Source organism: Bombyx mandarina, chromosome 12, assembly GCF_030267445.1.
Source record: "Bombyx mandarina strain Sakado chromosome 12, ASM3026744v2".
Taxonomy (NCBI): Eukaryota; Metazoa; Arthropoda; class Insecta; order Lepidoptera; family Bombycidae; genus Bombyx; species Bombyx mandarina.
In genome coordinates, this window is record NC_143219.1 from 9,126,418 (window position 1) to 9,141,784 (window position 15,367).

Consider the following 15,367-nt stretch of genomic DNA (forward strand, 5'->3'; position numbering starts at 1 on the left):
AAGACATGACGAAGCTTCCCGAACGCTGCCCAGCCCAACTGAATCCTTCTGGTCACTTCCTTCTCAAAGTTGTTTCTACCTAGTTGTAGGGTCTGTCCTAGGTAGACATACTCTTGAACAACTTCGAGAGGTGTACCATCAACATCGATTGGTCTCGGAATGACGTTTCCGTTAAACATTACCTTGGTTTTATCCAAGTTCATTCCGAGGCCAACCCGTTGGGATGCAGTATTAAGGCTGTGCACCATTTCTTGTAGGTCCTGCAGCGATCCCGCCATGATGACGATATCATCGGCAAAGCGAAGATGTGAGATGTACTCGCCGTTTATGTTAATGCCGCGTCCGTTCCAGTCCAGAGTCTTGAAGACGTCCTCCAGTGCGTTTGTAAACAGTTTCGGGGATATAATATCCCCCTGTCTTACACCTCTGCGCAACTGGATTGGTCTCGTCTGGTCTTTCTGTACTTGGACGGTCATTGTAGCGGCATCGTACAGGCATCTTAGTGCATCGATGTATCGCCAGTCAGCTTGACACCGCTGCAAAGATTCCAGGACAGCCCAGGTTTCGATCGAGTCAAAGGCTTTCTCGTAGTCCACAAACGCCAGACATAGTGGCAGATTATACTCTTCAGTCTTCTGTATAATCTGCCGAACTGTATGAATGTGGTCCACGGTACCAAATCCTCTTCGGAATCCTGCCTGCTCCGGAGGCTGGAAGTCGTCAAGTCTCTGAGTAAGACGATTCGTTATGACTCTCGAAAACAATTTGTAGACGTGGCTTAGGAGCGAGATGGGGCGATAATTCTTTAAAAGTGTTATATCTCCTTTTTTAAAGAAAAGGACAACTATGCTCCTGCTCCACGCCTTTGGAGTTCTACCGGTAAAGAGGACAGTGTTAAAGACCTCCTGCTTTCAAGAGCTCAGAAGTAACACCATCCTCGCCCGGGGCTTTTCCGTTTTTAAGATTTTCAAGAGCCATTCCGATCTCGTCCACACTAATCTGTGGCAGCTCGTCGGTGTAGTGGCGGGATAGTGTAGCTCGGACATCTGCTGGGCCAGAGGCAGACTTGGTGGTTTTGGAAGTATAGAGACGTCCGTAGAAGTCCTCAATTTCCTTGAGAATCTCCGGTTTGGAGGCGAGAATTTGGCCATCTCTTGTGGTCAGTTTTGTAAGATGGCTTCTACCAAGACGCTGCACGAACACCTTGGCTCCTCGGTTTTGCTCAATTGCGTCATTGATCCGCTGAGTATTGTACCGTCGGAGATCGCGTCGTATCAGCGTCCTGATTTTCTTACTAAGAGCCACCTTCTCTGATTGTGTGGCCTGTGTGTTTTCTCGCCTTTCTTCCATTAGCCGGAGAGTCTCGGATGATAATTTTGATTTTCTGCCTGTACGACCCTTTGGACACAATCTCTGTCCCTCTTGTCTCAGTGTCCTCACCACGCCATCTAAGGCCTCGTCTACGTCTGTGGTGGTTTCCAAGGCAGCGAATCGGTTGTGGAGATCTAGCTGGAATTGCTCCGGATCTACAGCCATGTGATGTAGGCTGGGTCGAAGCGTAGACTTTATTAGACGGCTGCGTTCTAACTTGAAGTCCATATTCAGTGTGCCTCTGACAAGTCGGTGATCGCTACCGGTATTGAACCTGCTGATCACAGAGACATCCCTGAATATATGCTTCTTGTCCGTCATAATAAAGTCAATCTCGTTTTTCGTCACAGTGTCGGGGCTTAGCCAAGTCCACTTCCTTTGTGGCTTCTTTTTAAAGAACGAGTTCATTAGAAAGAGCCTCTCGCGCTGAAGGAAGTTGACTAGCATTTGCCCCCTGTGGTTCCTACATCCATAACCGAAGGATCCTAGCACCGATTCGTCGCAAGTCTGTACTCCCACTTTAGCGTTAAAATCTCCCATGACAACATTGAAGTGGGCTTTTGTGGTATTGTGCAGAGCCCTGGTGATATCGTCGTACACAAATTCCACATCGTCATCCGAGTATGACGAAGTCGGTGCGTATACTTGTACCACCTTAAGGGAGTACCTTTCGGTGAGCTTAATTATGAGGTACGCTACCCGTGTCGACACACTGGATACCTCTACAATGTTGTCCGTGAGGATTCTATTGACGAGAAAGCCAACTCCACCTTGTCCAGGTTGGTCTCCTTCCCGGAAGTAGAATAGGTGGCCTGAGTCTAGAGTTATGACGTCCTCCCCCTGTCTTCGGACTTCGCACAACCCCAGGACGTGCCATCGTATCCTTCCTAATTCCACTTCCAGTTCCTCAATATGTTCGTTAAGCCGCAGGGTCCGGGTATTGAGAGTCGCCAGGGTCATTTGGTGGTAGCTGTCCGTAGCCCGGGGATTCTTCGCACCCCCTGCCTTACCGTTACCATGGCTGCTACCGTAGCCAGGGATAGTAAAGCTGCCGGGAACTGGGGGCCGTTTTTTATTTATAGCTGCCATAAGAGGGGGGTTATGCCGTAATCGCCACGCTTGGCAGGCGGGTTGGCGATCGCAGTACTCGGTGCCTTGCACCGGTAATGCTGCTGCCCGTTACCGGCCAGGAGATTTCTGCACCGAGCGGTTTTTGTTTATGGTTATTCCGCCATCTATCGGTCGCCAGAGCCCTGTTCGTCAATCAGCAGGATGCACCACGTGCAGGTAGGGTTGGCATTTGAGACAGTGTGGTGTTAATTTGTCCCATTACATCCCTCACTCGCACTCCTTTCAATTACTCTTATTTAATTATTCCCTTTCTATTTTCATTACTTTTGTTCAATATACACAATAGATCTTAACATGTCTTGATATTGATGTGTCTTAATAAATGGAAATTTTAAAAACAACTACACTGCGCATGTCTAAATGTAATCTGATAAGTTTTATATTATTAAACTGTTAAATTATAAACATATTTTATTTGCTCATTATACCACATTTTCAATAAAGCTGTTGTCACTTATTGAAAAAGCCGAATTTTAAAGAAAGTAAACATATATGCCGCTATCCACATTAAGATATAAGACATTCAAAAAATAGTGTAATAATTTATTGGTCAACTATGTATTTAGATAGGCTGGTACATAGATATTGCAATGCAATTAAAACTTGTCTTCTTTCTAAAGATGGGTAGTGATAATGATCTTGCGATGTTTATGATATTCCTCCTCAGATGAACGACGGACGTATGTAGGGATCTTCCCGTCTTGGCTATTGATAAAATAAGTAGTCATTATGATACATCGAACACAAGATCCCCTTTATAAAAAAAATGCAACACATCTTTTATTCCAAATAACGTGCACAATAATTTCCATTGCTAAATACGGCGTAAACAGTTTTCCGTTTATTTTAATATTTTGAAGATCTCAATCACGGCGTCAATTTTAATTCTATAAGAAAAACAGTAAATTGTGAATTTCTAGATTTTGTTAAAACGTTTATTAAGAGAAGCTTGTTACTGGTGGTGGGACCTCTTGTTAGTCCGCGCGGGTGGGTACCATCGCCCTGCCTATTTCTGCCGTGAAGCAGTAATGCGTTTCGGTTTGAAGGGTGGGGCAGCCGTTGTAACTATACTGAGACCTTAGAACTTATATCTCAAGGTGGGTGGCGCATTTACGTTGTGGATGTCTATGGGCTCCAGTAACCACTTAACACAAGGTGGGCTGTGAGCTCGTCCACCCATCTAAGCAATAAAAAAAGCTGCATTGCATAAAAACTAACATAATATTCAGATAACAACAATTATAGTATGTGTACAATCTGTTGTTAATTAATTTCGAAGTTTCGAGTTTCCCGTCACCGCTCCGAAAATAAATTGAAACGAAAACAATTTGTGCACTCGTTCTGTTAATTAATTTAAATTACCGAGAGTCTCTCTCGCGAGGATCTTTTAATGTGCCTGTCATAAGAATCGGAACTCGTAAATTAACTGAGCTGCTTGTTATGCTGCACCACGAGCACTTGATTATGACATTCCCGTCTCGTCCCACCCACCACCGCCATGCCTCTCACGCAGGATAAAATCACGCTTTAAGGATATATTTTTAAAACTTACAAAAAATATATATTTGGCTTTGTTGTATTGTGACCAGACTTTCAGAATATAAGGTTGAAGAGTGGATTATTAAATACACGTATTTTAATAACGACTTATAGGAAATTTAAACATCGGCTATTCGTTATGTTAAAAAATCCGATCAAGGGATTAATTAGATTAGGATTAGATTCGCCTGCCCGGTAATGGCCGATTAATATATCATAAGAAAGGGGTATACAACTCTAGTTAAACTACCGTCACTTCCCATTTTCCGTAAGCGGTGCTAGTGGTTTTTTTTTCTATCTTTCTTATTTTCTAAACTATATTCCCTATGGCTTTTACTTAAGACATGTTTTTTATTGCACGTTGCCTGTCCACTTTTGTCTGTTTAATTTTAAGTCAACTTCTTAATTCTACGAAGTGTTGTTCTTCTTGTGCCTCTTTACCCGTTTTTTGCATCATGGAAATTACACTGCGTCTATAGTTTAGAATGCATTTTAAATTTAGTAGTTAGGCTTAAATAGCTTTAACATATATTAAAAAGCGTCGATGCGCTATCACACGATCAGCGGTAGAGCGATTAGAGAAGATATGGAGAGACAGACTTATAACCAAGAACACAAAGATTGGACTAATGAGATGTCTGGTATTTCGAATCTTTCTATATAGGGCTGAAACATGGTTGCTAAAATTACAAGATCGCCGGAAAATCGATGCCTTGGACATGTGGTGTTGGAGACGACTGCTGAAAATTCCGTGGACAGCGTTTCGAACCAATGTTTCCATTCAAAGAAATTCGTATACAAAATAGACTTTTGTTGATTGTTCAGTTACGAATTCTCAAGTTGTTTGGATACATCTCTAGAAAGGAAGATTCAATGGAGAGACTTGTCATACAGGGCTGTGTAGAAGGCAGAAGACCTCGAGGTCGATGCCTCGCGCGCTGGAATGACCTCATCACCAGCAATACGAAAGCCATCGCAGTATACAATGTGCTCACTATGCCAACAGTCGCCTCCAATGGAGGAACATCGCTCTACTTGCGGCTGCTTTGGATACGAGAGGCGACGACGAGACGCAACCCTGTCCACCGACAGCCACGACTACACTGCCAAGAGTATCAGACTAGGAAGAAGATATTACAAATGACATTTAAACACAAATCAGAGTTAAAAAAACAAATATCAGCTTTTTTTGTTGCGATGTTTATGCGCTGATTACTGTCTAAAACAGATAGCCCATGAGCAGTCTGCAGTCTGCGCCAATAATAATGAAAAACAAATCGTTTAGATGAAATATGCAAGATGAAAATTATATTTCAAGTCGTGAACAAGACAACGAAGTCTCACAAAGACTGCACGAGTATCTGCACGCATTACTTTGTAATCGCGTTAGTAATTCCTCTTTCGAGGTGTTGAAAACGTTTTCTCCAAAGAAACAGCTGAGCCATCTCATTTATTAACTGACACGTTTAAACGAATTCCAAGTTCTGTAGCTGAAACATATATAAATGAAACTATAAGATAAATTTAGGATATTTTGATGATTTTTATTCTATTATTTTGTCTGTGGTGTTATGTAATTGTGAACGCGGTTTTTACGTCGAATAATATTATTGTTTTTATTAAATATAGTTTAATTTATTAAAAGAAATTGTGTAGTATTGAGATTAGAAATAGGCAGGACTAAGAAAAAAATTCGCAGTACATAAAGAAGAAATATCTTCGTAAAGAAATATCTTCCACAAAAAGACTTAAATTATAAATTTTACGTAATACTAATAAGATCAAATTGAAACCTTAAAATGTAGTTCATAATGAAATGAAAAATGTCTAATACATTTTCATTAGATTATGAGATACAAAGTCCAGAACAATCAATAACCGTCAATAAAAATGTTTCCAGTATTGATTACGTTTCAACATTATACGTTCAAAAGATGTCTAGTTATCTCACTTAGTACTGGAGACTTGTGCAATTATACTTTAAATGTTACCTGTTCAATGAATTTTCGGTTCGCTCTCAAGAAAAAGCACTGGCCATCAACACAATCGGTCACGCACTAACAATTTTTTTGTGAGAGCCACAAATTACCTAAAATGTTACTTAATCTACGTAATGTACATTTTCTTTCTTTATTTCTAACTATCGGAGCTCAAGTAATTTGTCAATGGAAATGGATCGACATCCTTGTAAGTATTAACAGATACGATCTTCTGTTACTTTAATTAAGATTTTGGTTTTTTTTCCAAACATTTTAGTAGATTACTTTTTTATTAATCGAATGAGGTTATTTGATCAAGTGAACTTTTATCAAAATTGTTTATTTTCATTATTTATCTTACTAGATTAAAAAAAAAATATTATTATCATCATAGTATTTGTAACAAGTAAACGACCATAAGTGCTAAGCACACGAAAGATTATTGCCAATCGATGAGATAAAATCCTCAGTATAATTAGGTCAACCGAGAGCGTAATCACTTGGCGGGAGTTTATTAATAGATATAATATCTATGGACTATTTTTACTAATCAATTCTCCTCTTAATCTTCAAATCTTCAAAAAAAGTGCTCTAAGCAAATGAATCAAAATTGTAAAACTCCAAATTATTTGTCGAATTTTGGCTGTGATCACTGATCATATATCTGGCTTTTTATAGAACTAAATAATAAAAATCCGTAGCTAACACTAAAATCCACAGCTATAAAAAAAAAAGAAAATAGGTGTCAAGTTGAAAAGATTACAGTAAGATAGGGTGTATGCAGACTTAATTTTGATATAAGGCTATTAATACATAATGATGGACTGCTTGATGAACTCTTCAGTAGTACCAGTGTATAATAAATACGGGTCTGAGTTACAGTTTTTTATTGCAAATACAGACACTTGTACTTCATCAGAGCTTGTCTCCGTCCTGACAGTTTACACATGAATTCGGGGGTAGACAAAGAGTGTGCGCGATGAAAGAGCTTTTCATACATCTCTTCGCTCGGATGCGAAGTTGTGCGACTGTTTGTTGTGATAACAGTTAATGAGTCCTTGAAACTCAAATGTTCTGAATAGTATTTGTTCACAACAGAGCTTTACGGCTTTACCATTGTTTCATTGAGCAGCCGTGTTCTTCAATTCACAAATTATTCTTGTCGTACATTTTACGGTGAATTATGCAGATATTTTTAAAATGGCTCAAATAAAATTATCACCCAATATACGTCATAATAATGACCCACAATATCATCACCACAATACGAAATCAAATTTTAAATAAATGAATTGTAATGTTAATAGACTGTTTTAAGGAAACTTATCTCAAATTCGAATCAAGCAATTCGATTTTACTTAAAACAAAAAACTATGTCAAACCTTCGAAATAAAATTTATTTGAATTGATGAGAATAATTAGCTAATTGAGCAGTTTTTGCTCAAGTCTGTATAGTATCGAAGTGGATCCGGTTCCTACGTTATTTGCCCCGGGTCGTACTCTGAGTCGTTTAACAAAATGACGGGCCCTTTTTATCTTAGTCGGGCTGCAATTTGTTCCTCGCTCTATTTTCTCCCGACCGCAAACCGACGGTTCCTATTTTGAATATCCCTTTTCTCTAAAATTAAACAGTGTTCGTTACTCTCGACACGGAACCTAATATTTTTTTGTTCAAGTTCATTCTCCTTTTCTGGCTCATTTGAAAAATATTCATTTTGTAATGAATGCGTAGTCGTCTTTTGTTTTGTTGCATTTGTTCGACTTCCGTTGTAATCTCAAAATCCTATCTGTTTTTCGTTCAACTTCGTAAAAGAAAGAAATCGGAATATTTTACTAATGTTATATTCGAAGACAACCAACGTCGTAAGAACGAGGCAAAATGATTCGAGATTGGACGAGTGTTTTGTAAATTTATGTTTTTTTTTTATAAATTTCCGGGTCTCTCGTGTAATTAAATATTAAATAAACATAATTTTATTAGATTTCATGATATTGTATTTATTGGGAGTAATAAGAGCCTGATTAAAATCCTACGTGTGACATTATGTTTGTGCTATTAAAATGGAATAATTTTTTTTCCTGCCTATTCTAGTAGCCTCAAGCGGTTATTCTGGATTCGCCAAGCTAGTAGGTGAGCTCACGGGGCTCAAACCGGGGGCGTTGCTGACACTGGCCCTAGCAAGAGCAGTGCTTCGCAGAATCTACCACCGGACCGGAAACGCAACCCACGGAGAAGATCAGTGGGCTGTGTCTATGGGTTAACTTACTCGTCGAGCCCTTCGTCGCAAGCGACGGGTTAAAATACCATAGTATAAAAAAGATCATTTCAACTAGAAGAAGCAGGCTTGTATTATAAAGCATAAGTCTCTAGAGTCGAAATAACGTGTCACATTCAAATAACCGAACAGTTCTAAAGTCATATTGAATTTTCAATCTAATATCAACTTAGACGTCTGTGGTGTTTTCTTTGTGTCGTCGAAGCCATCCTGTTTCCTTTAACAAAGAGTAAAATATTTTTCATCATATTTGAAACGACTATAATTATATTACTTAGAAATGAAAGTGATTAAATGATCGTTAATTGCCTTTTACAAATATTAAGATATTTACAAATACATAGATACAATACAAAGACAAATGTTAATGATAATAAATGAGAAGCAAATAGATTAAAAATGCGAAGAAAGATAACTAATATATTTTCTACATTGTTTTTTGTGTTATTTTTTGATAATCATGTGATGCTTTAATCAACAAGTTTTGAAATTCAAGCTAAGTGAAAACAAAATTACATTTAAAGAATGCTTTTAAATCTTTTATGTCCAGTAAATTATTTTAATGGTTAACGAATAATTTTAATTAAGTTAAAATTTAAAAAACAAGAATATAGTTACCGACATCACAAAATCGTGGAACTGTAAGGATCAAGGATCCCGTTGAATGTACCGTGATGAGTTGCGCGAAGCTCGCGGGTGTGGGGCGGGAAGGTGCACTTCGTTTGTCGTCATATCGCTCATAAGCGCGCTATCTCACCGCACCGCCTTCCCATTCACCCGAAATAGTACCTCAAGGAGTTCGGTAATGAGTTCCCTTCAGCACTGTTACTAGCATCCCACTATTTTTAACGATGCCGTTTTTGAAAATTGACTCCCGTTCCACTGTTTACGTTGTATGAGAAACGCTTGAGGAAACATAGGAGGAATTTCCCGGCTTTCTCTTCACTGTTTTGTATTTTAAAAAGCGTTAGGTTATTCTTTTTTTTTCACATTTACAGTATACACACTGAACAGCTGTTCTTGCCCTAATGTTTGTATATCACTCAGGTGCTTTCAGATTTTATTCAATTCAAAATATTAATGCAAGGTCACTGCAACATCGGGTGCGATGTTAAATTCCGCCGTGTACTACGAAACATTTGGTCAAAATCTCAGATGTACCGAGGCAATTGGTACTTTCCTAATTAAGATGATCGAGTTGAAAATTTGTATTGGTATTAGAAGTAAATAATAAGCTGATGGTACTGCCCTACTCTAGTTCTGAGCACGTATCAACAATAATCAATATATAAATTGGAGAAGGAAAAACAATATATAATAATATATCTGCTTTTTGACTGTTTTTTAATGTAAATTGTGTTTTGGTATATAATAAAGCTCTCTCTCTCTCTAATAAAGGATGTTTATCATATTAGCAGCGACGTATGGTGAGAAAATAGTTTTAATATCTCAAGTCTAGTCGGTGTTATATACACAGACAATTTTAGTGATAGGAAATACGATCTTTTCTATCGACCATTTGTAAGCAGTAGTATACTAAAATTATATCCTACTTAATTTCCTTAATTCCTGATATTCTCTTTTCTATGTTAGGAAGGGTCATATTGCATCGGCGCGGGTATATTCCCGTCTATATCTACGTAATCTAAAGTTTCAGATTGAAAAGTAATTAATCGATACTGTCGCACCATCCATCCAATTAAGATCGTATAACACAAAACAATCTTAGCCGATGTCAAATGAAAAGAAAAAAAATGAATAGTATGTACCTAAATATGTAAGTGTGTATGTATGTATGTATTTGTGTATGTATGTATGTATGTATATGTGATTGTGTATATATGTATGTATATACCTTTTTTTTGTGTGTATGTATTTGTAAATTAATATAAATTTCATTGCACCTACCACTATTCACTCTGCCCTACCTTTGGTTGACTGGTAGAGAATGCCTTAGGTATTAAGTCCGCCAATGTAAATTTTACATGAAGTGTAATAAATTAAAAATAAATAAATAAATATGAATTAAGGTTGCTAATAAAGGCTTCCTTATCTTTATCTTTATCTAACGCATATGGTCAAGATAATAAAATTAGGTTTCTTAAGTAGCCAAAAATCGAGTAAGCCTTTTAATTCTCAGACATTTAATAGTAATTGTATATTCCCATGCCAGAAATATTACCAAGCTGCAACTACTAGTTAAGACTGTGTTTTTTTTTAAATTGTGTCTAGAGAAGTACGTCTCTAGCGCTCGTATCGAAGTGATTTCATTTCACAGGGATCTTCTGAATGAATAAAAGTTAAATGATCTGGTTCTAATGCATTAAATGACACATTTTTATAATTGTAATCTTTAGGTTAATATTTATTATATAATCACATCACAGTATGAACACAAATCAGTATAGACACTTACTAACGCTTTTAAACCAAATTGAAAACTACAAACTAAAAAACTAAGTTGTATTTCGTTATTCGACAAACGTAAATGTAGTTGCACGAGGATTCGGATATTCGATTCAACTGTTTTCAGTTTAGAACTAAGTTGTTCATTGTTTTGTTCGAGTTGGATTCAATAGCGAGCGAACTGTGGCCGTAAACCAAATCACAGCTGAAAAGCAACGATTTTTAAATAATCAAACATCCGATTTAAGTTTAATTTTTAAAGTTTAATTTAAAAATAAAAGTTGAATTTAAGTTTAATTTTTTGTACTTGCTTCGGCAGTACATATACTAAAATTGGAATGATACAGAGAAGGATGACACGCAAATTCGTGAAGCGTTCCACATTTTTAGTATTAAACGGTAGGCAGCGGCTTGGCTCTGCCCCTGGCATTGCTGACGTCCCTGAGCGACGGTAACCAATCACCATCAGGTGGGCCGTATGCTCGTCTGCCTATACGACAAAAAAAATAATTTAAAACTTAGATTCCTTGGTCTGTATACTATATTCTATGGTAGACGAAAATGCAGTCCACCTGCTTTTGAGGTGTGAAAGCCGCTTGTGGATCAGCAATTCCATGAATTTGACTACCTCTGAGGCTACATTGTAAGGTCGTACGGTAATCTCAAAATACTATATCTGGAAATTCGCTGGGGATAAATGAATGATACATTATTCCAGATAAACTCTGGTCGGGTAAATCAGTGGTGCTTAGGAAATAATACATTCCGTAACAACTATTTAGATTGCCAAAAATTTTTAACTCCGAAACCAATTACGTAATTTCTCATCAACAAAAAATATTAATAATATCGAACTCAATTTATGATTTCACAAACTCATTTCATATTTTCACAATAAACCGATTTATTTTCAATCTCTACGGAATGAAAGCAAGTAGATACTCGAGCAATTTTCTAAGTTACAAAGCTTATGACTTGCAAGAAAATAAAAAGAGTACGTACACAGCAACGCAAACTTTTATTTTATTGAAACACATCGCGTCGGCTCGATACCGCGCTAGCAAGTTTAGGCGTTCAGAAATTTCTTTGTTAAGTCAAAAGATCTGCTTTTTGCGGAAAATAATATGAAACATGACATGAATTGAAAAAGTTCACCGCTAAGAAACTCGCGACCACAGACGGCTGCTATTGTCGGTAACGACAGTTATTTTAAAGGGGACAGAGGAACCTACTTGAAAGCATACCAGTCTCATTTTATTATTTACTACATTTTGCCCGCAACTTCGTCCGCGTGGAATAGTTACTTTGGCATAACGCTAAATTTTACCCCCACTTCATTTACGTAGAAAGTGAAAATATTTTTGAATTATAGAATGTTTAGGAGCTATTTAAACCCCATATTTTGAAACATTCTTTATTGGTGCTCCACTTGTATTGGCCTTACCGTGATGTTATATAGCCTATAGCCTTCCTCAATAAATAATTTTTGAAATCGAACCAGTAGTTCCTGAGATTAGCACGTTCAAATAAACAAACTCTTTAGCTTTATAATATTACTAGCGACCCGCCCTCGCTTCGCTTCGGAAACATTAAAACACACATGAAACCAAAAAAATAAAATAAAAAAAATTATAAAAAAAAAGTAGCCTATGTTCATCAGGGACAATGTCGGATTCTAATGGAAAAAGAATTTTTTAAATCGGTCCAGTAGTTTCGGAGCCTATTCGAAACAAACAAACAAACAAATCTTTCCTCTTTATAATATTAGTATAGATTATAGATTAACAATCTCTGTGAACGGTACAAATTTCGTTTTGATTCAATTCTATTTACTTTTAGGTCAACGTTCTTTTGTCAGATATATTTATAACATAAATCATGGTATTGCATATCCTACACACTGAAAATTACGATAAGTGCTCATCAACCCTGATAATTATTTTTAAGTTACGTTCATTTTTATCTAGAAAACCGGTGTTTTGGTGAACTTCTTGTGTAGCACTATCTTTTATTTACCCTATTTAAAGACCCTGAATAAAAAGCGCATCCATTCGATTATCAGACCGTGAATTTAAAACTGAACTTTGTAAGATTGTTTTTATGGCATACGCGGGACATCATTACGTGAATGCAACGACCCATTTTGCAATTTGAGGCCTTTATCTCAATAATATAGTACGTAAATTATACGTATTGGTTTGATTTTTACTACACGATGTAATTTTTTTTAATGTGAAATTGATCCGTGAACAAAAGTGAGCTACGTATTTCAATGGAAAAATCGGTACTTAGCTGCGAGACGTAAACAGCGGCGTAATCATCGCTCGATACGAGCACGCCAGGCGTCTTATCTTTTAGGCCGCAATGACTTCTAATTTCAATTACTCAATTTCAAAGCGCGGAAACCGTAGTCAAGGGTCGTAAGTTGGATTCTCACTTTGGCCAAATATTCATGTGATAGTCCGTTTGCTCTTATATTATATAAGATTAATATATATATATATATAATAACTGTATAAAACTGTATGTATAAGTCCTCTTTATGTATACGTTTCTCGTAGTAGTAGTTTGGGGTTTCTGATCATTTATTAATTTACATTGATGTTTCCTACGCTTAAGAGAGCAAAGGACAAGGTTTGTTCGCCTTGCATGGTCCTAAAAATACCAGACAGACGAATTAAATTAATTTTTTCACAATACGGATGATGATACATTTTTATCCAAACAAACTACGGCTATTCGGAATATAATATGGAAACTGACTCATACGTGACTTTTAAATAAACAATGTTGCGTTAAAATTGAAAACAATAAAATTTCTCATCTTTGCTTTACCAAAAGCATTGTTTGAATTTTTGAAACGATCGCATGTTTTAGAACTCAATTTTGTTTTGAAAGACAGCGACCTCATATAATTCGGTACAAAAATTGTGTTCAATGCATCTAATGCAGAAGAAATATTTCAAATGAAAATGAATTTAAACTTCTCACATAATTTTGTATGCCAGTGAAAGATCGGATGAGTACATTGATATTAAGAGGAAATAAATGTAGCAAGAAAAAAAAGGTTTTTAAAGACTATATAACTGTCTCTATTTACCTCCATAATAATTTTTCATAGGGGTAGTAGGTGCAGTGGTTGCCTCTTGCCTTCTGCACTAGACTTTATTTGCACCTTAAGGTCTCTGAAGCCTCTGCTGACCTCTGGTCTAGCAACGTGAAACAACTAAATTAAGACTATAGTGGAAGATCTATTAAATGAGAAAATGGGCTCGAGCAGGAAAAGATGGTGGGACATCGTGAGACGCTTGAAATCTGATAATCACAACCGCTCTGTCAAGAGTGAAACGATTAAAAAGAAAAATGGCCTCTCCCGGCCTAACTATATCAAATATTTTCAAACAGAGCACAAAATCAAAGCAGAAAACTCAAAAACTACATTTCATATTTTAATAACTCCTCTTAAAAATCATCCAAATGGATAATGGCGTTGATATCTAGACAAGTAATCAATTTCCATTCGCATGGACTAAACACAGCCTACGTTAAGCAACATAACACATACTCAAGAATATTATACCATAGGCCATCTTAAGATATAAAATCATAAAGTCAGTGAATTTTGAATAACGGTTGTCGGTTGCTCAAAAGTAATCCTTAGGTTACTTACGTACACTCTAGACTAAACTTCAAATATGTACCTATTAAATACTTTGTCTATTATTCTGAAAATAGTTATGCAAATTCCAATTCACCCAAGATACTTTTTGTGAGTAAGCTGTCGTCTTATGGTCCATCGTGTTTAGTACCTATGAGAAGCTCCATGTTATTTAAGTTATATAAGTATGTTTACGTAGCCTTAAACAACCTTTGTGCAGAAATGAAAAGTAACAAATGATTAATTGTGTACATGAAAATCTCACAAAATCTTAGTTTTACACAAAATATTTTTATTTTGATAGTGCCATATCGTTAACGAAAAATCCCATTAAGATACAATATGAAATCAATAATACCAAAATAGCGAAAATTTTATAGAATACCAATTTACATGGTATCAGGTACGAAAGCGAGGCCGTGTATCGCAAACTGAGATCGCCAGCAACAAATTGCGGTTGGGCAAGATAAAAAAGGTCCGTCCGTCATTTCGCTAAACGAGCGGCCGGAGTGGCGCGCGGTCGGTTTGTGGCCGAAGAAATGACAGCGGCGACCCTTGCGGCCGGATTTACTTCTTTCTCGAAAAAAATGATACCACTGTCAATTCTATTTACGATAGTTTCAAATGAACTCCTTTGTTCTGCGCAAAAGAACACGAAGGATACGATCGACTTCCATTTGCGATCATGGAAAATCGATAAAAACATTTCAATCAACTGACCAGAGAATTTCACGGTGACGCGAATCACGAAACGTATTTAATTGAAAAGTTATACAAATATAGCATTGCTTAAACTCATGTTTCACACATATTTTATAATAGCTAATGAATTATTTTAGTTATTCATAGTATAGTGTTTACAATTACTCACCCTACTAGATAAGCTGGAAATTATTAGAACTACTAAACTGAATACTGGTTACATAAAATTTAGGGCGTGCCAATCGATTGCTACGTGCAGAAAAGCTAGATTTTATAATGCAGGTAATATTCGAAATAAGTAAAGC

The 15,367-nt window shown here is 36.8% G+C and overlaps 1 pseudogene; it reads left to right on the plus strand.

The window, feature by feature from the left end:
- The first annotated feature begins 11,005 nt into the window (after positions 1–11,005).
- LOC114247998 (U6 spliceosomal RNA) lies at positions 11,006–11,090 on the plus strand (annotated as a pseudogene).
- The last annotated feature ends 4,277 nt before the right edge of the window (positions 11,091–15,367 follow it).